The 27,861-nt window shown below is 46.0% G+C and overlaps 1 long non-coding RNA gene across 1 annotated transcript; it reads right to left on the bottom strand.

Annotated features, from left to right (window-relative positions):
* Positions 1-228: 228 nt before the first annotated feature.
* LOC138567648 (uncharacterized) lies at positions 229-27,519 on the bottom strand. Its single transcript, XR_011302267.1, has 2 exons — positions 2,436-27,519; positions 229-2,337 (listed from the first exon to the last, which is right to left on the bottom strand). It is a non-coding gene; the product is annotated as an uncharacterized lncRNA (long non-coding RNA).
* Between the last annotated feature and the right edge of the window lie 342 nt (positions 27,520-27,861).

Raw genomic sequence — 27,861 nt, 5'->3', positions numbered from 1 at the left:
GGTATTTGGAAAGTGGGAACCCTTGGACCCTCTCGTTTGTGCGCACGAACGGGTCAACCGCAGAGGCGATGGTTTTGCTGGGGGGGCGTCCCGGATCTCGCCACACAGCGCGGGGCCTCAGGGCACCTGTCCCAATCACGTTGCGGGGGGTCACCAAATGTAAAGGCCCATCCCTGTCTTAATCGTACGATGCAATAAAATAAGACACACCCCAGCGGGGAATGAGACTGAGAGAACAAGCTGTCTTTTATGTAAAATTGGCATCCAGAGAATTCTGGCAAACATTACACTTGCATGACTTTATCAAGGCGAAAGTCGTCATTGATGACATCATGATATAAGGGATTACACAGGCACAGGATTGGATAAACATTAAGTAATATATGTAGCTTTAGGTGCGGCTCCCTCCGGATTGGCTGCTCGGTTGGCGGGAGCGTCACGAGGTCTGTTCATCTGTGTCCAGGCGGGGTGAGGGTCAGTTCGCTGTGAAGCATGATGGCCACTAACTAAGCTAACATGAGATACTACCATTAGCCATGCACTAAATAATAGTCACTACTGCTCCTTTGAGCAAATCATCATAAACATATATATGATTACACCATCATTTATTAAGACTTATATGGGGTACCAGAATTAGGGGTCTTGGCAGGTGTGATAGCATCGATCGTGGGGTGGGTCTGAGCGCATCAAAGAAAATAGGGGGCACACTGGCATTTTGTTAGTTCTAGGTTGCAATATACTGTGACAGGTCTGATTTTAGTTGGGGGCACCCTGGGGTGGGCTTCATGGCAGGGTCGCGTGTCTGGCACATCAAGAGAATACCTTGCAAGGACACAGGGTTATAATGGGGGTAATGTTCCAACAGTGGGGGTGAGAGGGCACAGGCAGGTTTGTGGAGATGGATGAGCTACAAGGCATGGTTCAGGCCGGTTCACACACAGGACAGTGATCTCAGAGGAAGGACGAGATGTTACATTTGTTTTGTTGCAATTACCTCCAGCTCAAGCGTGAGAATGGTGCTGCAAACTTTCAGGCACAGTGAGGAGAGGTGGGGGCTATGAGTGCAGTGTGCGCGGTCCTGCAGAGGGGAGAGAAGCCTTTCATATTATCGCAGTGATGCCTAGTCCAAAATGGGGTCGAGGGTGCACAAAATGGATGCCAAGTGTCTCTGCAACAGCCCCACCTACGCCATCGTAAACATAAGGGTTGTTCGTTAGCGTAAGGGCAATGGAGGCGTCCCCAACTATTGGTCGAGCAAGTGATGCACATTGTACCGAATGCATGAGGGGGGCCCAAAATGACCCCTCATTCCATGCGTGGGGCGGAGCTAAGGAGGGCAGGGTTGTGGCCGCGTGCGGTACCCTGCGTAAAAAGAGAAGGTCACATTTTCAATTTGATGCTTTTTAACAAAGTGCTCTGGTCCCGTCCCACAGGACGGAATGTCCCAAAAGTATGGAGGAAAGGGGACTATGGACTAGGAGTAAGGTAGTCACTACAGTAACTTTATTTCACTCCATCAAGAGTGGACATGAGAGAGTTCAGTGCAGAGAGGTAGAACAACATATTCTTCTCAAACGGCAATAACCATGTTCTAATGGATCAAAACACACTCCTTACCACATGGATAAGACTGGTAGTATATATAAAAGAAGGTGTAAACACCGGACAATATATCCACAGGGATGACCAACACACGAATATCCGTATATTGCCAAATATACTTCTTAATACATATATTTATTTAATTATGACACTCTTAAAATGATCATGTTACATAAAATTCATAATCAAACATACCAAATATAAAACATATAAAAAGCCTGTACTTCACAAAACACATGAAAATCCCAAAAATTGGGTTGATTCTGCTGTTTTTTACATTTAGCTCCGTGTGGAGCTCCACACTGGAGTAATTTCTTTTTTGTCTAGGTATTATTAGTACTTTCTCAATAACCCAACTTGTACAAGTTTCTGTCCTGGAGGCACATATTAATGTGGGACATTCATCAGGGGTAAAATGATATGTGTTTGTTTCTCAAAGGTGATGGTATTTCCTTCCTATCACTTCCTTGTAGCCATCGAATTTCTAAAAATTGACACCTGTAGAATAAAAACAACGTGTATTACTAGATTGTACGGATGTTTTGTGTCTTGTTAAATAGACTACAAACAAAATCACCCTGATCCAAAAAGGGTGTTTGGTATATATCTTTATTAACATACCTTCTAAACTGTGGTAATAACTTCCACAACACTTCACCAAATCTTAAATTTTGGTAAAAGGCGACTTCCAAAAAAGTTACAGAAGGTCGCTCACACACTTCCTCTCGAGTTCTATAAAGAAACACATAGAGAGAATACATGATCTAATTTTAGAATAGGGTGAGAAATTTACATGGTCTTATATCTTTTAACACCTAAATCTTACTTACAGAACTTTCGTATAAGCCGGTGCTCGGGGTTAGAATATGCCTCCATCTTGATAGGTGGTAGATTGAAAAGGCGAGGAAAATGCTTCCTATGGAAAAAAAATTTTTTATCGGTCTTAAAATAAGTGGACTCAACTTTCTACACAATGCCACAACCACTTATTTCTGAAAACTTATTTACAAGTACCACTATATAAGGTTACTTCATTGGGGAGTAGAATTCTACCCAGATCCTCAAAACTCTAGGGTTGCAGCAAGTAATTTAGATACAGGTTTTCTAGCAAAGAGAGTACCTAAAAAGTTAATTGTATATCTATGCTGCAAGTAAGTATATACACTCCCTCTTACCTTAAGAGAGAGACCGGATGTGGCCACTAAACAGGTGCCAGGTACGTGTGTGCCAATTGCACAAGCAGCATAGCCGCTTTTTAAATCACTCACGTGACACAGTCGTATTTCACGGACCGTTATGATGTCACGCGTCAAGAAATCGTGTGATGACGTCATCACGTGTCGCGCGGCAATGGAACCCCGTCCGACATCGTACATCAAACAAAAAGCCAGAGGCTTTGGAGGGGGGCAGGGTGGAACTAACCCTCCACTACCCAAGCCTACTGGGATATGTAGTATGGGTGAGACAGGTCGTACGACAAACGGAAGAGTCTCACTAAAAGTGACCCGTGGGAGCAAAGAAAGGGGACACAGTATTATCACGGGACACTATGATCAAGTTTGTATCAAATAGCAAAATTGCCATAAATTTTCAAATAAGCAGCCTGAACATCTCTTCAACCCATTGTTTTGGCACCTAATAATGATGAAAAACATACATTATTTTACACAGTGGTAATGTTACTGCAATACTAAATCGAATCTTGTATCGTCAATGTGAGAATCAGGAAGCATAGATCATGAACCCATAGAAGTTAGAGGATTCCATTCCACCAATACATCTATATGTACAGTTGTAAATAAATACTAATAACAAGAATGACTGTGTAAAGAAAATATCCATTATGCATTATGCCATTCTATGTTTTCGTTTAGACCCCGAATGTGGCTCTTAGTTTGGAAAATTAATTTTTGTTCCAGACCAAACTTAGTGTTCATAATAACAATAGTCCACATCATTGTATTTCTGTACACTGCGTTCCACCCCTCCCCTCACCCCCGAGCCTACTTCCCTACCTGTTCTGTTTCTTCCTCATGCAATGGGGTTGTCATATCCATTGTCTCTGGTGGGTCCTGGTCGCTAGCCCAGCTATGTGTGGGCCCAAATATCTCAGCAATTAGTTGTTTCCAGGCCATAAAGGTTCCTGCCTCCCCCCCCCCCCAACATTACTCGCCTCTTGCCATACTGTTGTTTCCGCCTCTGTCCATTTTTGTAGGTCTTTCCACCATGTTTCTATCTAGTACCAGATCTTTCAATTTACTCACGTGCTTTAACTTATGCAGTCTAGGGAACCCCCCCAGTAAGCAAGCCAATACTGTATCTACCTCCATTTTGATCCCTTTGTCTTCCATCCTATGTGCTACTTCCCCCCCAAAAGCGTTCTATTATCGGGCATGACCAAAATATATGCACCATTCCAGCATTTTCCTTGTTACATTTGGGGCATGACTGTCGCTCTGCGTTTTTGAATTTTGCTATCCTTTGCGGCGTCATGTATGCCCTGTGGGTGATATATAATTGTATCTGTTCAGACTTTCCAGGATTTTGCGGCATGAAATGGCAAATTTTGCATCATGAAATGGCATATTTTGCGGCACAAACCTGTGCGGGACATTTTGTATTAAATGGAAGGTGTAAGATTGCCACATTGCTGGAAATAGGCAGAGTGCAAGGCTTGAAGAGAGCCAGGGTATCATTATTATGTATCTTTTGTATTAATATAATAGGAAGAGTCCCAGATGTCTCTGGCTTGGCAGAACAGTGTGCTTTAGCTACATTTCTGGTTTAATTTTCATGCCTATTTAATAGTATTAACTAAATTGATCATTATCAATTGTAATGCTGAAAATATTCCCCTTCTATGTTCTCCAATCCCCCAAACACCCACACACCTCTCTCACCAACACACATCTCACCAACTCTCCATCACAACTTACATTCCTTAACCTCTCACTCTGTCATAAAAATACTCACGTGCTATGTCACACTGTTAAGTCACAATTTTCACTGCCCAGCCCCTGCCAAACTCCAAATCATACTCCCAACTTGCACCTTACACTCTACAATTCCTCCCTCAATATACAGTCCTTCATTCTTTTGTGCTGCTTCTGCATCTTGCATCTTTTCTCCCATTCTATCGCATTCTTCCCTCAACCTTTTTCCCAATCTGCAGCTAACTGCCTCTTTCTGGCCAACCGCTTCCTCTCTGCTTTCTGGCTCACTGACCGCACGCTCCCTCTACTTTCTGTACCTCTGCTCGCTCTCAGATTTCTGGCCCACCGCATCACTGCTTCCTCTGCTTTCTTGTGCAGCTCTTCCTCCTCTGACCCACTGCTCTCCCTCTGCTTTCTTGCCTATCACTTCGCATCTCACCCATCACTCTCCCTCTCTCTCATAGTGTAACCATTTTTTTATTTTTTTTAAATGTAGATTTTGACCCAGTTCCTCAAATAATGGGGCATTTAAAAAAAGAACGGAGGATATGCTATTTTTAGACAACCCATTTTTGGAAATGAGCAGGTCACCTTATTGTCAAAGGTGATTGGCGCATTTCCACAGGCTTGAGCTGTAGCGCAAATTGTGTGCTGGCAGCTGCCTTGAATGGTGTTCTGGGTTGTTTGACCGAAGTGTAATTATTTGCGGCAGAAGTGACCGTAGTCAATTTTGCTGCGAATTGATCTGCACTTCAGCCAAACAACCCAAAATGTACCTTTCACCACCACCCGACCCTCTCCCCTACTTAACTGCTTGGTCACTGCCGCTTCCCCTGCAACCCTGCGGTGCCAGATCCGTTCTTCTAATGCGGGTCGGATCCGACTCCACAGGGTCCCTTTTTTGTTATTTTCTTTTTTTTCTGTCCCCGCCTCCAATTTTGAGGAAAAAGGGGAAAACACTTCTGCAACCACCCTAGACCAAAAATACTGAACATGGGGAACGGGTGACACCCTGGCAACACACATGTTCAGTATTTATAAAAATCGATCAAATAGTACTGGACGAAATTGGTCAAATTGTAACTTTCGATAGATTTTTGTCATCAAAATGGGCAGTACTTTGAATAGAATCGCTCTCCCAACAGTGTTCTGCAAGCTCCCAGCGCCTTTCACAGGGACAGGCACTCCAGGTGCCTGCCGCTGTAAAATGCGACCCAAAAAATGCATTTTTATCCTGTTTGAGGAACAGAAATGCAAGCGACTCATCAGCGGTTCATACCTTAAAAGAAATGCATGACAGGGTCAGAAAAGACCCTGTCATACAGTGGCATCCCCACATCCCGTGCGCGTAGGGTTGCCTACAATTTGTGCACATTTAAAAGTGCATCTTGCTTGGAAATGAGGGATGCGCTTTTAAAATGACAGAAATGACACTTTATTTGATCAAGGAGGTGAAAAAGGCCATCTGAATGGGTGCGCATATAAAATGTGCCCATTCATGTGTCCCTTGTGGATTGGGCTGCACTTTTTTGGGGCGCAAGTGATTTCATTACTTGTGTAAAAAAAAACAGTTGAGAACCTGCCACCCTGAGGATTCTTTTTTTCAAAACAGTAATTTTTGCAGATTACTTAAAAAAAAAAAAAAGTAAATTTAAACATTTTTTTTTAAAGATGCTGTTTTTGCACAAAACGACCATTTTTGCAGCATTTTGTGCAAAACGGCCGTATTCGCGGCATTTTGCGGGATCGCAAAATCGCTATATGCTGGAGTGTCTGTCTGTTGCAGTCTGGCATTTCTCGACAATTTTTTATGATATCCCTGGGCACGCTCCCATATCCCCTCACTCATTGGGACTCCCACTTCTTCTTCCCAGTCTTGTCTAAGTTGTACCAACTCTTTTCCCACTTTGGTCCTTATCAGCTCATATATTCTTACTATTTCGTGCCGCCCCTCTGCTATATCATATATTACATCTATGGCGATATCCAGTTCACTCGTTAATGTTTCTTCAGGCCATGTCTCTTTAATCCGCTGAACCACTCTATGATATGTAATATATTGTCCTACACGTACCCCCGTTTCTTCCACCAGCCCTTCAAAATCCCTTATATTCCCTTCTTGCCATATATCTCCTAAGGTCGCTACCACCACCGGCTCCAAATTCTTCCTAATCATCAATCTCAGTTGCTTTTCTTTTCCAGCCAGAGCCACCAATGGCACCTGCGGGGAGCACGGAAACGGGTCATCCACCATTTTGCAAGCTCTTCGCCATATTTCCCACCCAAGTGCCATCATTTTCGGGTGCCTTCCATATCCAATTTCGGTAACCACATCATCTCCCTAAGAAAAAATGGGGCGCAATCCTGTTGAAATAGTCTAGACTCTGTGGTCGGCTCCTCGGAGAGCCATTTGGCTACATACTGAAGTTGACTTAATATATAATAAATCTCAAAATCTGGTAGCTTTATGCCCCCTTTCTCGTATGGGTTTTGCAGCTTCCAAAGGGCCACTACATTCCTTGTCCCTTGCCAATGGAATTCCCTACATATACTGCTCAGCTTCACAAAGAATCGCTTAGGTATCAAGTGCGGTATATTCCCAATGTAGTGCAACAATCTTGGCAGGACCGCCATTTTAAGCATTGCCCCCCTTCCCATCATCGCCAAGGGTAGCTTCACCCAAAATCTTACACTGTTTTCTATATTTCATACCGCTTTCACTGTATTATGTCGGTGCTCTGCTTCTACCGTATGGTATATATCTATCCCAAAATATTGGAACGTGCTGACTTCCCATGGTATCTGGAGGACCGGTAACTGCTCCAACTTGAGCCTTTTATACCTCCCCAATGGAAATACACAAGACTTTTTGGGGTTCACTGCTATGCCCAAAAGCCCTGCAAATCGATCCAGCACTTCAAGGACATATTGGAGGTTTTCTTCTGGGTAACGCAAATATAACAACATGTCGTCGGCATACACAGAGATTAAATGCGGTTCCCCCTTAATGACGATGCCTATTGTGTCATACTGCTGCCTTAGGTATATTGCCAAAGGCTCCAGGGCCATGATGCACAGCATGGGGGATCACGGGCATCCCTGCATTGTGCCTCTACCAAGCTGCCACCCCTCTGATATAACTGCACCTGTCTTCACTCTGGCCAACGGTTCACTATATAATAATTTGGCCCATTTCAGATACCCCGGCCCTATTCCATAGTTTGTCAGAGCAGCAATCAGACATGGCCATTTGACTGAGTCAACGGCCTTTATTGCGTCCAGTGACACTATTGCCATTTCGCTTGTCTCTCCGTTGGCATATTCGATGACTCGGTGGAGTCGTCGAAGATTGTTGGATATATTCCTGTTAGTGACATAACCTGTTTGGTCGGGATGTATCAGTTTAGCAATAACTCTCCTCATTGTATTTGCCAGGACCGCCGTCAGTATTTTTCTATCCTGGTTCAGCATCGACAGGGGTCTGCGCTCACAACCAGGTTTATTAAGCTTGGGGAGCGGTATGATTATCGCTTCTCTCAGGGAAACTGCTAATCTTCCTACTTCATATGCTTCATTGAGCATTTCTAAAAGGGGTGGGAGTACCTTGTTTTTATACATCTGCCCCTAGGGCCTTACTAGTAGGTAGTTGCCGTACCACTTCTTCCAGTTCCTCTAGAGTGATTTGATTAGTGCATCTAGCTCCTCTCGCTCTTCAGCGCTGATCTGCGGCAATCCTATATCCTCTAGTATTTCACTTATTTCCTTGCTGTCACTTTCCTCTGCATCCCGATACAGGGTGCGATAATAGTTAGCGAATTCTTGATTCACTTCCTCCTGTGTGTTTGCTATATTCCCATCATCTCTCATTATTGTCCTAATTACTATTCTGGGGGTCCCGCTTTTATATAAACATGCCAGAACTCTACCTGGTTTATCTCCCCCTGCATGCTTATGTATTTTTTATAGTTCAAATTACACAGCCTTTCCCAATATCCCGTGCATTTCTGCTGCAGCCTAAGTACCACTTCTTTATCTTCTACGGTGCTACATCCCCTTTTCAGTACCTTTTCTAACTCTGTTTCCGCTTCCTCTAGTTCCGTCAAAATCCCTCCCTGTAGCCCTTTGGATTTGGCTATTGCTATCCCCCTCATCACTACTTTAAAGGCTTCCCAGAGAACACCCGCCGACTCCACACTACCTGTATTGGTCTCAAAATAACTTATTATTTCTTCTCTCATGTCCTCCCTGAAAATGCTGTCTTTCAGCGCCTCTGCTCGGAGGCGCCATATCGGTATTTTTGCTCTTGCGATCGATACTGCCATATCAATATCAGCGGAGAGTGGTCCGATTGGATCTGTGCTTTATATTCTATCTGTATTATTTCTGCCGATAGTTCATGCGTAACAAACGCATAATCCAATCAGGTGTGTACATTTTGAGGGGCTGAGTAATGTGAATATTGTCGATCTTGCGGATAGTGCGATCTCCACGCGTCTTCTAACCCAAAGTTTATTAACAGTGACTGCAGTATCCTGGCTGCTGAGGTCGGCCTATCTATCTTGGGGTCCGATCTATCTATTTTCGGGTTCAGTATGCAGTTGAAATCTCCTCCCCAAATCACTGCCCCTCTTATGCCCACGCTAAGTTTGCTATATAGGGTTCTGAAGTATGTCACTGTATCTTGATTCAGGGCGTATGTATATCTCCTTGTTTTCCACCAATCCCTTTACTATTACCATCCTTCCATCTGGTTCAACCGTGGAGTTCAGTAGCTGAAACGGTACATGCGGTGCCATCCAGGTGATTACCCCTCTCGCATAAGCCGAGTATGTTGCCCCCACAACAGTCCCCCTCCACTTCCTTCGGACTACCTCCAATTTTTTTCCTACGTTAGGTGAGTCTCTTGCAGCAAAGCTATGTCTATTTTCTGCCTACGTAAATACATCATGACCTTATTTCTTTTTAGGTAGCTGTTGAGCCCTCTCACATTCCAGGTAACTACTTTAAGGTCTCCCATCGCATTTTCGGGTCTCTCTCCCCCCTCCACAAGTGCCCGCCAGGTCTATCGGGTCTCAATTCTTCCCTTTTTTCATGTAGGCTTGTTCCCCAATAGAAACTTCCCCAAACTATTAACACTTCCCCAACACCTCACCCTCTCCCACCCCTTCCCAGCCCCATCACACTCCCCAACTTTCCCTCAACTTCCCTTCTTCTGCCCTCCTTCCCTTGCCCAAACTCACCCCGCTTCCCCAACTGTTGCCCAGCTCCATCCCTGGATCGCAGGCACCCCTGCATCTAGCCCTTTCTGGCAGCTGCCTTACTTGCGGCTCAGCAGGGAGATGTCGTCCTAATGGCGGTCCTCCTAATCTAACACTTGGGTGTAGGCTTTCTCCGTCCCTTTGCTCCTTATTCAAACATCAAACTCATCGCACCTTCCATTATTCTTACGTTTCACATTCTATATTCCAGTCCACCATGATCAAATGTCTCACAAAGCAGCAACCCACCACCCCACGCCTTATTTTCAATATGCATGGCTGTTAGGTCACTTATCGTTTCTCTCGGGACCCTGCTCCTCATCCCGCTCCGGACAGCCATGTGCATCCAACCACGTCGCTGCATCTTCCGGGGTATCATAAAAGTGTGCTTTATCTTTGTAAAGAATCTTGAGTTTTGCAGGGTACAACAGCATATATTTGAATACAGCCGTGCACAGTCTCCTCTTGATCGCTACATAGCTATAGCGTTGTCTCTGGACTCACATAGTGTAGTCAGGGTATGCGGTGATGGTCGCAGATGCTCCCTTTATCGTCCCCCCTTTCCTGAAGAACTGCAAGATCCCTATCCCTATAGTTCAGGATCTTCACTATAATTGCTCTCGGGGGGCTCCAGGTTTCGGTTTCCTCATCAAGGCCCTGTGTGCACGTTCGACCGCAAATCCTTCGGAGAGCTTAATGACACCTATTTCCTGCATGATCATGTTTTTGACATAGTCTGTGGGGTCTTGGCCTTCTTCCCCCTCTGGCAGACCAACCACGCGTATATTATTGCGTCTCGCTCTTCCTTCCGCCTCTTCTGCTCGATTCTCCAGGTTGGCTACCTGTTGCTTCAGTATGTGCACTGCCTTGGCGTTGTCCTTGCTAGTGTCTGTGTTGATTTTCACAGCACTCTCCAGGCCACTGGTCCTCTCTGCTAGTGTTCTTACATCTTGCCTTAGTAAGTTGACCTCCACTCCCACCGCATCTATTTTCGTTTCAAGTGCAGTCCTTAATTCTGCCATCGTCGCCCCCATGATGCTTTCAGCTCCGTTATGGCTGTTAAAATCATCTGACTTTCGCTTGACGTTGCCACTTCAGTGGATGGAATAGTCCCACTTTGCGTTTGGGCGGTGGGGGACTGCTGTACTTTAGCAAAAAAAATCCATTGTGGGCTGTTTGCCCTTAGCCTTGCCCCCTCTCGCCGGCATTTCTGTCTTACTTTTTACTCTGGGCCTGGTGTACAAGCTGTGTTCCAGTCTGTGTTTTTCCACAGTTTATCACTTGTCTTCAGGTCTCACGCGGTGTGTCCCACCACTATTTCCTCGTTTTCATCCAGGAGTCACCTCATCACTGTGCCAGTAGCTTGCTTGTCTGTGCCCATCACTAGCATAACAGGAGTAGCCCAAGATCCCAAATTTGTTGCTGCCGGCTTGCAGGTCTCTTCCCAGTTCTTGTTATCACCCTATATTCCAGTGTTGGCGTCCTCACCTTTTAGCACTGTGGCTGGGTCAAGCCACTGAGGTTCCTTTCAAGACAGTTTCACATCTGTACTCTGCTTTCAAGCTCTGTGGAGTGCATGTGGTGTAGTTTTTCAATAGTACGGTCTCCAGTACTTCTATTATATGTGTGTTCCAGGCGTATTACGCTGCTGTCTTGCCGACTTTAGGCCACTTTATTTGCTTCGGCGTCTTTGCCGCCTATTTCAGCCTTTATTCCGGACCCCTGGTGCCAGAGGGGCTCCGGGATGCGTGGCACAGTTTATGTTCGCGCCCGTGCCAAGGCTGGGCTCACTAGCCGCCGTGGTGTGTTCTTCTCCGTCGCCTCGGGCACTCCGGCACTTCCCTCGTGTACGTCTGCCTCAATTGCTTGCCTGCGGCTCATGTAATTAGGCGCTGTGAAGGGCTTTTTCGGGCATGCAGGGCCAGGCAGTCAAAATCCACGTTCAATTCAGGGGCATGCACCACCGCAACCAGCAGGGTTTTACAAGGCCATATTCAGTCCTTTGGTGTGCTCCCGTGTTTCCTTCTTAATTCGTCCGATCATCCACACGGCCTCTTCCCTCCCATCGCATGCATCCGTTCTGCCGTGCAATATTACTTCTATGTTTTTGTAACAGTATCCTTGACGGCTATGTTAGCCTACTTCACAGGCACTCAGCATTCGTTTGTCAGGGAGCCCCGGGCCTCGCAGCTCAGTGCGTGCTCTCGCTTGTACTGAAATTGGGTCCGCCGGCACCCGCAAGATCTTTCTTTATGTACGCCGCAGTCCAGGCGCTCCTGCGCTTCGCTTCTTTGATGTATGCACTGGTTGTCCCGCACACTCGGACAGTCGCGTCTCTCTACTGCTGCGGCACTTATTACAGCAGACGCAATGCTGGCTCCAGGAGATTCCTTTGTTCTTTCTTCGCCGCCATTTTGTCATCAGCTTTTCTTACCCCGCCGGAGGTTACAATGTTGTAACTTCTTTCCCTGGCATTCGATCTGTACAGCGGACGATACAGCACGCTCAGCTCCCATTCCTATATATTCTTATCCACTTTCCTTGTAAAATTGGCAGCTTGAAAGTGTGCGATTTTAACGGATCAATTGCCGGGTCTAGGAGTTACGATAAAGAGCAGCCTATTCCATGGCTGCCAAGCCACGCCCCAGATGGAGTATAAGTTGTAAGCATGAATTGTAAGTCGAGACCATGAGATGTGAAAGATCTATGCTTTTTTTTCTTTTTTCCCCAGGCACCTTCTACTCCAAGTGGGGATGAAGGGCGAGTGCATGTGCATCTAAGCAGATACAAGCATCAGAAATATATGATTACGGTGAGTAATGTATCCCTTCTGAGGCTTGTGGATCTGCTTAGAATCGCATGCTTTGCATAGATTAGCGAGCAGTACTAGTAGAAGGAGGTGGGTTATTAGAAGGTAGTGCTGCAAAGTGATGTTTCAGCATTGCGTGTCCCACCTGTGTATCACCGCTAGGATGTGTGTCCAGACAGTAATGTTGAGTGAAGGTGTGTACTGAACTCCAAATGGCAGCCTTGCAAATTTTGTCTAAACACATGTTCGCTATGAAGGCTAAAGTTGCCCCAGTGCCTCGAGTTGAGTGTGCTCTGGGCTTAAAGGGCAGTGGTCTCTTGGAAAGAGAGTAACAGAGTTGGATGCATTTGACAATCCATTTAGAAATTGCTGCTTTAGAGGTAAGGCCCCCTTCTCTTCCAGCGGCAATAGAAACAAAGAAACAATCTGTCCATCTGATCGACTTTGTCTTTTGAAGGTAGAAAATGACAGCTTTGTGTACATCCAGTGTATGTAGACTTCTTTCTGCTGCGTTTGTTGGGTTTTGGAAAAGCGCAGGAAGTTCTATACTTTGACATGGAATTTTGATATGAATTTGGGTGAGAAGTGGGGATGTGTGCGTATAACTACGAAGGGGTTTTGTACAGACAGAGCTTGTCATTGACTAACCCTTCTGATCGAAGTAACGGCTATTAGGAAGGCCATTTTGTATTTAAGGTGTTTAAAGGAATAGTCTGCTCAAAAATATTATTGTCCCGAGGGTTCGGGCATGTGTTTTTAAGCATATGTTGATCGATCGTACAAATAGTTCCTATGCACCTTACCATAGTTTTCCTCTTTTTTACACATGCGGAATCAGGCAGCAGGGCGTGGCCATTTTGTGCTAATCTTATCCGTTGCCGCATCGCCCTAAGGTGAACTGCCCTAGCAGCACTAAATCGTATCACCCACCCCTGAGGCTGACATCACTAGACGCGTACCGCCCATTTCACAACACCAATGCACGTCTCGTGTCAACATTCTCTGCGCTTCAGCTAATGACGTGTCTCCATGGAAATGGCATGACGCCTCTTTCCTCAATAAGTATAAACAGATCGCTTCTCATCCGACAACATCAGATTTGCTTTTTCAATCGTTTTACTTTCTTTTTTGAGTATTATGTGCCTCGTTTCTGCGCTCTGATCAGCTACCTTTGTTGCTCGTAGCCCGTGCAAACAGATACTAGTACCATTACTGTCAATTTTTATTTTGCCCCATAATGTCAACAATACAGCCCTACCAGTACGAGCTGGAGTATTCAGAGGGGAATTACTCGAAAGAGAAAGATGCGGAAACGATGGGGCTTCGGACGACCGTTGGGAGTACGATTCAAAAGATCAAGAGCCTGAGCCTAGTCGCATGGACAACGTTTTCACCTGGTGTACCTGCAATCAGTGCGCGCTAATGCCAACCGAGGAGAACTGCTGCTGCCGAGAAAACTCTGGATGCTTGTCATACATATCGGAAGGCGAGACACGGCCGCAATGCGTTACAGAGCTGCATGACTTCAGGGCAGCCTGCCTCACACGGTCTGTGTTGAGGATTATGATGGTGCTCATGCACGAACTTCGCACAACAGTTTGCCCTCTCAATCCAACCAACAAGTAAGTGTACTCCAGTTGTCACTTGGCCACTACCATTTCATGGTTGTCTCCTATATTGTCGTAACTTTGATTGCCAAACGAATGTAGTCTTGCAATTCTATACATCACTCGCAATTTGGGGGAATCATAGTGGTGGTCTTATGTTTATTTCATGTACAATCATGAAGCAATATTTCTTTGTGTCCCAAATGTAATGGAATGCATAGTCGTTCAATATTGTAAAGTGTCTAAGTAACATTTGTACTGACAACAAGGCCATTGGATACAAGATTGCATTTTCATCTAAGGTTTAATACACTTATCTTGTTAATTTAAAAACAGTTTGTATCTTTCTCTTCCACGGGTGGTACAGGCTGGTGGCCTATTGTTCGTTTACATGGTGGCTTCATGGGAGGCTTGGACACCGCGTTCGACAAGTAATACCTGCCTGTGTTGTTGGTGCCATTAGAGACACATTCCCCAGTGACAGCAGTCAGTACAGGGGACTTTCCCATACTGTGCTGCAACCCGAAGTTTATAATGTGTAGTACATTTGTGCTATCAAAATCAGCAACAAAATAAAATACAACTGAACTTTTAAGAATGGTTGTTTCAATTTTTCAGTGAATCAAGTGTGTCCGTTAGCCCCTGTGGCTGGCAGGGTGGGAACTGCAAAGGTGCCAAACACCATGTAAACTTCAAAGGTATCTTACGCTCAGGGGCCATTGTACACATGGCCTAGCCAGACCCCGTGTCTCCATGCAGGCTCCCCTGACGCAGGCTGCGCCCCTTCAATCCACATAAGTGTGTCTACATTCAGCTGTGTTACGGCCCTTTCTTGCATGCCTCATGCCCCTCCATCCACCCCTCCAGAATCAATGACTCTTAGCACCTGTGGCCGTGCCCTCCCAATGGGGCTAGCAGGGGTGGGGACAGCCAAGGTGCCAATCGCCATGTACACTTCAAAGGTATCTTACGCCCAGGGCGTAAGATACCTTTGGCCTAGCCAGACCCTGTGTCTCGATGCAGGCTCCCCTGAAGCAGGCAGCGCCCCTGCTATCCATATAAGACCATGCCATATACACGTCACTCATTCACATACACACCCACTTTTCTAATTCTTTATAAACCCCTTGATATTCATGCGAACATCTGTGAGCACTGCAAGTCAACTCGTGAACGTGCTACCTGAGAACTTCTGTGACCACTGTAGTCAGCTCTTCATCGTGCTACCTGTGAACATCTCCCTGTTCTCCTGCTACTAACTACCGTGCTTGCTGAATCTAACTGTTTGTTGGTCAAGGTAAGGGCAGGTCACTTAATCATATCTCGTTGATCTTTAAATTTCTATCTATTTCGACCAAACGTACCTAGTAGTGTAATGTTCATTCAGCTCATTGCCATTACCATTGACTTGAGTTAAATTTGTTATGTTATCCATATATAGCAATTGTCATCAGCGTCAATTGGGATCAAATTGCATCCATCGCGGATAGTGTCTATAAGCAAGTTTCCTTTGGATGCATGATAGTACATTCAAGGGACGAGTAACATGTTCCGATTTGCGTCAAATCAATGAATTGTGTATGAAAGTTATCTTATAATACAGCTGGCTACGCTACACAGGTTTTGCTTCAGTGACCAAAACATAGATTGCACAGAAAAATGTATGATATAATTCCATCTTTCTCACATTTTTATGCAAAGTAATTTTCTAATGATGTGGACCTTTTTTTTTAACAGAATTTCCAACAATGCCTGCATGTACGGTTTACGGTTGCCGTTCTAAGACCCATAACAAACCTAAAGGCACTATAATGCATGTATTCCCGAGGACTATAGATCTAATAAGAGAATGGGTCAGATATTGCGGATTTGCGCCAGAAGAGCTTGAAAGTAGAGCCCATGATGTCTTGGGGGACTTGAGGGGTGATCGATTCCGCATCTGCAGCCTGCACTTTGCCACGAATATCTACGACCAATCGCAGTACACAAAGAAGCATCTACTCAGAACATCTCGTAAATTGCTTCCAAATGCAATTCCGACTTTATTCATGCACACGCTGCCTCAGGTGAGTCACGGTTCCTGATTTAGCTGTAGGCCTTGGGGTACTGAACAGGTAACTACACGGACAGATTGGTGTTTTAGGTGTAAATGTTCCTTATAATACTATTTATATTTACAAGATTGTATTGCTTTACAACTAAACCCCATTTTGCTATACATCTGTCCTTGGTTTTAGGAGCATCATAGAAAACGATTTATGGGCACAGATAACTATGCTATAGTGCCCTTGGAAATAAGCATAATCTTTTCGTAATCGGTTGCTTTACATGTCAATTTTTTAGGTTAGAATTTCTAAATCAAATCTTATTTTCCCTTTATAACTCCATGACATGAATATGGAGGAGCAAGATTCTGCATCCATGTCTTTCCCGGAGTCAACAACGACTTTCAGCGCGTATCAGGTACTTTTTTTAGCTATTCAGTTCCAGAAATGCTTTATGCATTGAATTTGAGGTAATATGATAAAGTTTACATATCCTGTCGTTTGTTTACATAATGTTTCATTTGTGGGTTTTGCAGGCACTTCGACTACAATTACATGATCTTTTCAAGATGATCCAGAGCCTGAGGTATGCATACTGACAATTCACTTGAATGAAAGAAAGTATATCGTACATCTGATACTATTAGACAGTGACATTATAAACGAGCATCTTTTGGAAAATGCTTGAGTGCATTATAATCAATGGGTTTCGCACAGTGATCGAAATGTTTATTTGGACTAAATAACGTACACAGTGTACCAGGGTATCTATGTAAGACGTCTGTGCAAGGAAATAATTTGATTTCAAATACGATTGACTTTTTTTAAAAATCAATATTCTAATCTAGGCATGTACACAAGATCGGGAAATAGAAGAAGAGGCACGTGGATCCGAGGTGGTGGAACAACTTGCTGGTGCAGCCGTTGCAGTGAAGAACACGGTTTCAAGTGCGATTACAAGAAGTGTTTTGGGCAGGTGTCTTCCTAACATGCTTTATTTTAAATCTAAAGTGCTATATACTGTATGTTGGTTATACATTGAACATGTTTTCACAACCCATCTCTTAGACGCCCAGAGGTACACAAACTTTGATGACACAGACAGCCCCTGAAACCAGAGACGCTGCTTGCCAAACTGATTTCACCATGGAGCAACTATTATTTGAGGCGTAGCGTGTTCAACTATTCAATAAGCAGACTTGAGATGCTTATGCCCAATGGCCAGAAAATGATTTGAATGTTACCTGAGAAGCCATCAAAGTGTTGTTGGACCATTGCTACAATGCCAGAACTCCTCAAGATGAAGACGAAACTGTTGATGCTTATGAATTACTCGCAGACCACTTGACACAATCAACACCAGCAAAAAAGGGCCACTCAACAATCGACATTGATATTTTCTCCTATTCATGTTCAAATAACACAAGCTGAATTAAGAGAGACTGAAGCCTCAACACAATTGACAGAGAAACTTGCCAAAGATCTCGACTACAGTGCGTCCTGTTCGGCCGATATGTCCACCACAGTTGAGTCACAAACCACATTCTTGCAGGACGGTAGTCTAATACAGGAGCCCAAATACATTGTTTTCGACAGCTGCCTGATGGAGATAATACTGATGCTGAAATGTGTTCATCCAGTGAGGAGGAGGAGGGGGGAAGAGGATGCGGGAAGCCATTGTTGAATGTGACGTGTATCACAAGGCACTAACTTGAAAATACAAGCCACCTGTGAACTGCTCCATGCAAAATGTCCATGGTCCGCTCAACCGATGCTGGGGAAAGTGGCAGCTGGAAATCTACTGTGTGCAGCAGCTTTACTTTTCAGTGGCTCTACTTTTAATAAGTTGTCCAGTTTCTGTCAATTTGTGGGACTCCAGTTCCTTTCTAAAACGCAGTACTACAAATATCAATGTGCTATTAGTGAAGTATGGAAAATTGAACAAATGTCAATTGCAAGGACATTCTCTGACAAACGGTTCAGGCTAGCTGCCGGATTTTTGGCAAAGTACTGCACATACCACTTTCAGGACATGGAAACTAAAAAAATTGTGAATTCGGTGGTCGTTCAGGTGTCCGAATGTAAATCATCAGTGGCCATGGAGAAACATGGTTTCATCAAATCCCTGGAAAATCTCCAATCGAGAGGAATGCAAATTGACCTCATAGCCACAGAGAGACATGTTTCAATAGCCAAGACCATGAGAGAGCAGGTTTTAAATATTCACCATCAATTTGATGCATGGCACGTTACCAAATCAATCAATAAAAAAATCTCAGCTGCAGGAAAAAAAAAAGGTTCTGAAAATATTTTACAGTGGTCCCAGTCTTTCAGCAACCATCTTTGGTGGAGCTCCAAAACTTGTGGTGGGTCTGTGGAAATTCTACTAGAAAAATGGTGGTCACTAATACACCACTGTTCCAACATTCACTCTTGGACAGAAAACCAACATTTCCACCAATGTGCACATGGAGCTTTGTCGCCGGAGCAGGAACACAAGAAGAAGTGGTTGATTCCATCTTCACCTCCACACAAAGCTCTTGAGAAGATTGTGTTTGATAAAACTCTATCAAGAGATCTGAAGGGACTCTCAGATTTTGTCACACAGGAGATTTGGCGGTGTTCCACAATATGTGCCTAAAGTACAGGTCCAAGAGATTGCATTTCGGCATAGATGGGATGCAATATAGGACATTACTAGCGTATTAGTGCATAACGAGAACGTAGGGCGTGAACAATCGAGGACTGCAGGAAACTTTGGGATGCTTCCTTACACAATGGCCTTTACGAAAAGAAGCAAAAAATGGGTGGTCAAGCCAATATACAAGGAAATGGCATTCAATTTTGTGAAAGATCTTATTACGACTGTCTTGGACATACATACTCACGGAATCGTGCACGATTTTGTTCCAAGGACACATACATTGCCACAAAACATTGCAAACGTGCCCTGTTCACCTAAAGCAGAGCTTGTGGAACAGTTTTCTTCCCGGTACTAATGATTACAATCTATTTCTTTGTTCAACTATGTTTATATAGGCGTGGCCAGCAGCCGAGCGATGAGGACGTGAGCTTGCATCGCTCCCGGGCCGCCAGCCAGATCCTGAAACAATCCTGTTTTTCATGGAAGACTAAAAGTACCCAAAGTGCCTAATCGATGTGGGAACTTCCGCTGCGCATCCCTACCTGCTCCCGGTGAAAATCGGTGTCGGTAGACCCACTTAGCGAGATTTGTAAGAAAGTAAGCCTGCGCGCCGCAGGGCACACAAAATGGCCGCCGCAGATCGCGGATGAACGGAGGACGCCGTGCGCCACCACCAAACCCTGCCCGAGTGCCGGCAGCTAACGAGTGGAGTGTGAGGTACTGTGTCGAGCTATACGGCGGGCGAAGGACCCAAAATAAAACCGTACCGCCCCCAGCGCCGCTCCTGGACTGCAGGGAGCGGATCCCGCTGTGTGCCTCCCTGCCTCCCGCCTGTGAAACCCTCGGAGCCGTGAAAGTTCCCTCCAATGGCAGATCGAAGAGCGGAAGGGAAAACACCCTTGGAAGCGGCACCGGCGGCTGTCGTTCGCAGGCAGTCAGATCCGCACCACCGCAACGGCGTATGCGCCCTCACATTACTTCTGCCTGCTAGCGCCGTCAGGCCACCCGGAGCCGGGGGGCACCGCGGGCGCTCCGCTTAGCGTTGAGCACCTACTAGACTCCTGGGGCGGCCCCCCTCACCGTCGGACAGCTGCTACCTCAATCCTGCGGTAAGGAGAAGCGGGGACGGGAGAGCAGGCAACAAACTTACATGCTCCCCCCTCGCCGCCTGTGGGCACACTACAGAGACCCTTCCAGTGGCCCCATCTGAAACATAAATATAGCTGGGCAGCCGCCTACAACATACGTCGGACACCGACATCCAAGTAAACAAGACCCGTGCAGTACCCAAGCAGACACGGTGGCCTGCACTTTCCAGGCATAGCATCCTGACAGTGCGCCTTAACCATAGACATAGACCCTGATAGGAGAGGCTGCAGGGAATGAGGTGGCGCTACTGGCGCGCAAAACAACCATGATAAAATAACTTTCCACTGCGGCAATGACGCCAGGTCCCATACACTAGCGGCAGGACAAATGCAGCCCTCGCAATGTTGTGAAACGGATCTGTCATATTGAGGCGCACAGATATCTTTCATCCTTAACAAGAGTGAGCGCGGGCTGACTCCAACAGACCCCAAGTAACCTGCATCTTCACCCCCCCCTACTGCCCAAGAGGAGTTGTTGTTGTGGCCCCAATGGAAGCAGACTTGCTTGATTTACCACTACCTTCCCACCGAGCATAGCAGAAGCGACCAAATCTCAACGAAAGACTGGAACACTGGGCAAGGCGATCAGAACATAGTAGTGCACGGAGACACGGTTTTGCGGCGGATCTGCAGCAAATCCTAGCTGTGTGGTAACGCCGATACAGTTACCCCAAAGACGTGCTGGGAAGGTGTGGTGTGGAACGTTGCTTGGTCCCAAGGTGTCACCAAACCCGGCTTCTGGCGCTTTGCTACAGTGCATAGGGACGATACGGGTCACCCGCCTTCACGCAGGAAAGCAGAGAGGACCAGGAAACAAAACACTACCCATATTGTGCGGGTAAAGATCCGTGAGCACTCCAGAGGACATGACACAAGCCCCCTGAAAGCTAACACAAGCTATACATCAAACCTAACACGGAATCCGGCAGATTACACCTAGACCACGGAAAAAAGTTATACAGCGGAGCAGCCGCTCCCATAACGGTCACGCTCACACTACCCAGGATAGTAGTCGCCCCCACAACCCGCCTCGGATAAACAGGCGGAATCCGCAACAAACTGTCCACCGATTAACATTACAGACCATGCCAGCTGCTATGGGGAAGGATAAAACAAGAAAATTGACAAGTCAAAGCAAAATGGACCAATTCACCACGGCGAGCATCCAATTGGAACACAAGCAATCAGACACCATGTTAGAAACAGAGAATAACATATCCCTGAAGGACATCATGGCTGCAATAACAAACTCCAGAACCTCCATGGAACAAAAAATGGATAGCATCAGCACAGACGTTTCGCTCCTTCACCATGATTTACAGAAACTGTCCTCCCGCACAGGGGAAGCGGAACAGCGGATCTCTGGGACTGAGGATGGGCTGCGCACTATGGAACAAAGGATGGCTGGGGTTGTGGCACGTCTGAAAACACTGGAAGAGAGGGCAGAAGACAGTGAAGGTAGATCAAGACGAAATAACGTTTGCATCCTGGGCGTACCGGAAAAAACAGAAGGCCCTTCCATGGAACTGTTCCTTGAACAATGGATAACCGATATGTTTGAGCCCCAGACATTCTCGAAATACTTCTCAATTGACGCGCGCACCGTGTGCCCACTGGAAGACCGATACCTGGAGCACCTCCACGCACCATAGTTGCAAAACTGTTGAATTATAGAGATAGAGATGCGTTACACAAGACGGCACGGGCCAAAGGCACACTGACCTTCAATGGGTCCAGAGTGACATTCTTCCCTGACTACACAAGGGAGGTTCAGAAAGCCAGGCAGTCCTTCGATCAGCTCAAAAGACAACTCCAGACCCTACACGTGAAATACGGCTTGCTATTTCCGGCCCAGCTCAAGATTTATCACGGGAGGAAAACGGTACACTTCACTGACCCAAAAGAAGCGTGGAACTGGGCCGAGAAACACATTGAAAGCGACTGGAGACTAGCAAGCAACAGAAGCAGAAGCAGGAACCGGCGTGAACCACTAGACAGAAAGCGCCCAGCTCCACAACCTCCGATGCAGGAACCACCACAACAAGAGGAAATGGGCTGAAACAGTGACACTAACAAGAAGTACTACTCCGTCGCGGCCCAATTAATGGGCTATCATGCCACCTCGACATAAGTGCGGCATGCGGCCCGCAAGTACTCATTGTAATGGCCAACGCCACGCCCTCAATTTAAGACTTGAGACTCGAGACACCAGACTTGCTAAAGAACAGTAAGTCGAGAAGAAGGTGTAAACAGTTCACACTAAGTTAAACTGGCGATATAGTTGTTTGGCGCCAGTAGAGTTAGGGCGACAGATACTTCATGTTGGGGAGGAGTATGGGGAGGGGGGGGTGGGAATTTGTTTTATGCTAGTTATTTTTCAGGAAATCACACCAATTATGTTAAGAAGCACACCATCTCTAGCACACTCATTGTCACTCCACTTTTGCCAGCAGTCCACACAACACAAATGGATGTACATGTCCTAACAGGAAACCAGCCTGCCCTTGGCCATGGCAAATATTATTATAGTATGAAACTCCACAATACTCTCAGGGGCGCGACGCACACAGATGTCATCTATACACGTGTCAAATGGCGGGAGTCACTAACGTGAACAAAAACAGGACAATCCGAGTGATGACATGGAATGTAAATGGGCTCGGCAATTGTATTAAAAGACGTCTAGTATTGCAAACACTGAATAGACACTCCCCGGATGTGGCATTCCTTACGGAGACACATCTAGCCGGTACCAATTGCTCATTCTTTAGACGCACCAATTACAGACTAGCATTCCACGCCGGTTTTACCATGGGGTCACGAGGGGTACTGATCCTAGTACACAAAAGACTTCCCTTTGTGCCCGCACCCATTACGCAAGACACGGGAGGGAGGTTTGTGCTCACGACAGGTACACTCTGGGAACGTTCTGTGACTATGCTGGCGGTGTATGCACCTGCTAACCTACTAACCCCCCTAACCAATGACATTACGCCTCTAATTATGAATAATCTTGCAGACCTTACGTTGATTGGGGGAGACGTTAATGAGGTAATGAACGTGGACCTTGATAGAACGCATAGATGATAGATCCAGAAACCCGAACATACGCACAAAACTTGCCACATTCACTAAGCTGCACCCTGTCACAAGGGAATATTCATACCACTCTGGTGCGCACGCCTCGCTGTCTAGGCTGGACTATTTTCTGTTGCCACTAAATAACATACATGAAGCACGTGAGGCACAATTTCTCCCCAGGGGTATATCGGATCATTCCCCACTTATAATAAGACTTAACACCAGCAGGTCGATCCCCCCACCCAGCTGGCGATTGAACAGCTACTACCTAGGCTTCCCAGAGCTAGTTGAACACGTCCAAAAGACCACTGAAGAATATTTTGAGATGAACACTGACTCAGTGGATATCCCGGTAATGCTATGGGAGGCATTCAAGACGGTGCTCAGAGGGGAAATAATAGCCTGGACCACAGCCCATAAGAAAAAACAATTAGAAGCAATACGCGATGCCGAAGAGAAAGTGCAAAAAGCAGAGGCTGATCACCTAACCCATGACAAATCGGAAACGCATCGCGCACTACAACTAGCGCAGACACAACTTGAACACATAGCCCTAGACAATGCAAAGCAGGCACACACTGCGATGCAGGCAAAGATATATGAAACAGGGGACAAAGCCGGGAAGATGCTGGCATGGCTGGAACGTAGAGACCTGGGTCTCAGCCAAGTCAGGCAACTGACAACAGAGGAATCAGAACCATTAGTGACAGACTTGGATATAGCGGAAGGTTTTGCAAAATACTATGCTGAGTTATACAAAGCACCAACCTCACCACCCGTAATGGACATCCTGGAGGAGATTACCCTCCCCACTCTAAACACAGAACAGTCTACTCTACTAGAACAGGTAATCACAGAGGAAGGGCTAACGCAAGCCATGTCAGAACTCCAATCGGGCAAGACCCCAGGTCCGAACGGCTTCCCCATTGACATGGAAAAAAATAGGCGCAAATGTAATCTCCCCACACTTACTTCGTTTGCTACAACACTCACACTCACAGGGCTGTCTCCCTCCAGACTTAAGGAAAGCCACAATAATAGTCCTGCCCAAAGCAGATAAGCCACCCGATAAATGTAGCTCCTACAGGCCCATCTCTCTTATAAACTGCGAGGTCAAAATATTGGCAAAGGCGCTAGCCAACCGCCTGCAACAAGTCATACACACACTAATACATCCAGACCAGTGTGGATTCATGCCACAGAGATCCACTAGACAAAACATATATAGGCTAGACACAGCACTGGAGAAACTACCTGAGATACAGGACCCCCTGGCTTTCCTTGCCATAGACTTCGAGAAGGCGTTCGACTCTATCTACTGGGAGGCAATATGGGCTATTATGCAACGCATGGGCATAGGACCGTACTTCATGAGTTGGGTCAAACTGCTATACAACCGCCCCGAAGCAGTTACAATGGTAAACGGGCACATTTCCAATCCTTTTCAACTAGGCAAGGGCACGAGACAGGGTTGCCCTCTATCTTCCCTAATCTTTGCAATAGCAATTGAGCCATTAGCAATTCTATTAAGATCTACACAAACATGGAGTGGCTTCAGATGGTCAGACGACTGGGAGGATAGGGTATCCCTATATGCAGACGACTTGTTAGTATATCTGAAAGACCCACGCGAATCCTGCCCCATAGTGACGCGATTACTAATAAAATACGGCACGTTTAGCGGCCTTCACGTCAACTGGACTAAATCCATACTATTCGCACTGAAGCAAATAGATAGCGCGGTGCCAGACGAATGTCCATACTGTGTGGAAAAGGAGCAATTCAGATACCTAGGCATCCAAATTACGAATAACCTAACAGACTATGTGCCCAAGAACCTGTACCCAATAACGACAAGATTCAAGGAAGACGTCTGTCACTGGATGTCCCTACCACTAACACTACTAGGCAGAGCCGCACTCTTTACGATGATGGCGCTCCCCCGTTTCCTCTACATACTTCAAAACGCGCCACTACCTATAGCGCCCAGCAAATTCCATAAAATAGATCAGACGCTTACAAAACTGCTATGGAATGGAGGTCATCCTCGCTTAGCATTAGCCACACTACAAAGATCTGTATGGGAAGGTGGAATTGGACTGCCCCGATTGCAAACCTACTACTGGGCCAGTCAAATGGCAATAGTGAACGATAGACTCCATGAGAACACAACATTACCGCACAACAGAGAACAAGATCCCAACCAATATGAAAGATCCGTAATAAGATACCTCTACCGGAAAAAAGACCGATCTGCTGCCCCGTCCATGATGTCGCACATATCCCTAACATGGACAGACACCCACAAATACTTAGGCTGGGACAAAAAGTTGACCCCAGCTCAACCGCTGTGGAATAACAAACTACTCCCGGAAGTGAATAAACTACCAAAATGGCACTCTTGGACCCAATTGGGCATTACCAAAATTGGCGACGTAGTGAAAGGAAACAAAATAATACCATTTACAGACCTAATCACTCCCTTCGCACTGCCAATAAATGAGCAGTATCACAACACGCAACTCAAGTATGCGCTACAGACCCATCTCCCTGAAATGATTGACATGCCTGATTATACCCCTTTAGAACGTAACCTATTTCCGGACATGATTAAAAACAAAGTTACATCCATCATGTACGGTGCCATAACATCCTTTACCACCGGGGAGCTGTCAAGCCTGAAAGCCAAGTGGGACGGGGACGTGGGTGACATACTCCCGGAGGAATGGGTAACTACCCTGATGTTCCCCAGAGAAACAGCGATCTCCTCCAGGCTAAGATTAATCCAACTAAAAATATTGCATAGAATAAATTACCCGAGGGTAGCACTATTCAAATGGGGCAAGATCACCTCTTCAGCCTGTTTGAGATGCAAACGAGAAGAGGGCTCGTATTATCACATACTATGGGACTGTACCATAATCCAACAATACTGGCAGCAGTGCTGCGATGATCTCTCAAGGGTATTGGGCAAAACGATTCATAGAAATGCAAAACTGTTACTGTTGGGGATAGAAGATGAGGTCGAACTGTCACGCTACGAAAAACTGCTCCTATCCACAACCACTGCGTTAATCAAGAGAAATATAGCGCAACTCTGGGGCTCTGAAACAGCACCAAGCTATGAGCAGTGGACCACGGATGTGGACATTTGTATTGCAATGGAAAAGAGTCTACACAGCCAGGGGCTGTCCTGAGAAAGGCCCAAAAATTTGGCAAAAGTGGGAGGACGCACACTGAGAGGTAGCCTCTGTCAGGAATCGGGCTAACATCCAAGGACATGCACAGAGATCGAAAATCATATACTACTGGCGTAACAAATGTAATTAGTAGTGCTAAGAGACTTCATTGAAATGGGTACACGGTGTGAATTTGTTGATGGATGGGTAAGGGGTATAACCTTTACCTCGCTGCGCGAGATGTATGTTTTCTTTATGCGTAGAAAAACAATAAAAAATGTTGTATTAAAAAAAAAAACAATGTTTATATAAAGTGTCCAAATAAAGCGTCCAATTTGTCTTTTGAAATCTATCCTCTTTGTCAATTTCTTTTTCAACAAGTTCCTATTTGAGAATGCTATACAATATAATGCTATGCTTTCACACTTCCCAGTTTCATCGAGCTATTGTGGGACCTTCACTGATCATGGGCGGGTGTGATGCTGGAAATGCATCGGAGGGACAGGGCCTCCGTACCCTTGTCCTTTACTGCTTTTTATCGTGTGTTCTGTCGTGTTTTCCGCGCAGGTGTTCATGTGGGACTCCTGGCGGTGCAGCGCTCTTTCTTTTGGTTTGGTGAACGGACCCGTGGGATACCCTTATGGCACCCATGGGTGGGGGTACAACCCTGTGCCCCTAGTGTATGTTTTTGGGCACCTGTGGGTGGCCCACAGAGCAGGGTATGGGCTGGTGGCAGCTCCATGCTGAATTTGACAGGTGCGCGGAGTATCCTCCATTTTGGGATACCCCGGCCCTGCCATTGGGATCAGTTGATTCCCGATGGAACACAAGATGGCCCCGGTGGCCTCTTGCTTTCTATTACCCATTACCTTGTTTTCCCAAAGTCCTGGGAAGCCCTGACTCTGTCCCTTCCCCCTGACTGGCTGTTGGATGGAAGTGCCATATATGGTGTTGTTGTGAAGGCCCAGTCAGACTAGCTGGAGCCTTCCCGGTGATGTATGTTGTGGATACCTCCTGTGGGTGGGACCTGGGTGAATAGAGTGTGTGACGAATATGCATTCTGTGTTGTGGGTGTCTAGTATCTAGTGGCTGACACAATGACCGAGACAACCCTGCCCGAAACCGGTATGAATGCAGCTTGGAGTGTTGAATGGCTTGGTACTTGTCCCAATACACATAACTTGTTGTGAGTGTCTGGAGAGAAGTGAATGGCCTGAATACCTCGTGTGCCTGATTGGCTGCCTGCCTGCATGAATGCCCGTAGTCATGATTGGATGCTTGAGTGTGACCCAGCGGAATGAATGGGAGATCAACAGTATATCTGGGGACCTCTCACTGCTAGGAATCGTGTTCAGAAGCTGAAGTCCACTACGATGAGTAACTGGATTAACTGACGCTTGAGCTTGAAGCCCTGCTGGACGAGAAGAATTGCTGTTGCTCTTCTTCACAATCTGAAAGCTGCTGTGCCTCCAAGGACTGACCCAGAGAAGACCTGGTAAGGTGCCCTCTTCCCGAGCTACGAGGGACCATCGTGCACAGCTGATCTTTGCCA

Source organism: Ambystoma mexicanum, chromosome 2p (genome assembly GCF_040938575.1).
Source record: "Ambystoma mexicanum isolate Mex_15411 chromosome 2p, UKY_AmexF1_1, whole genome shotgun sequence".
NCBI lineage: Eukaryota > Metazoa > Chordata > Amphibia > Caudata > Ambystomatidae > Ambystoma > Ambystoma mexicanum.
Note: the sequence above shows the minus strand (reverse complement) of the source record. Positions and strands in the feature narration are given on the sequence as shown.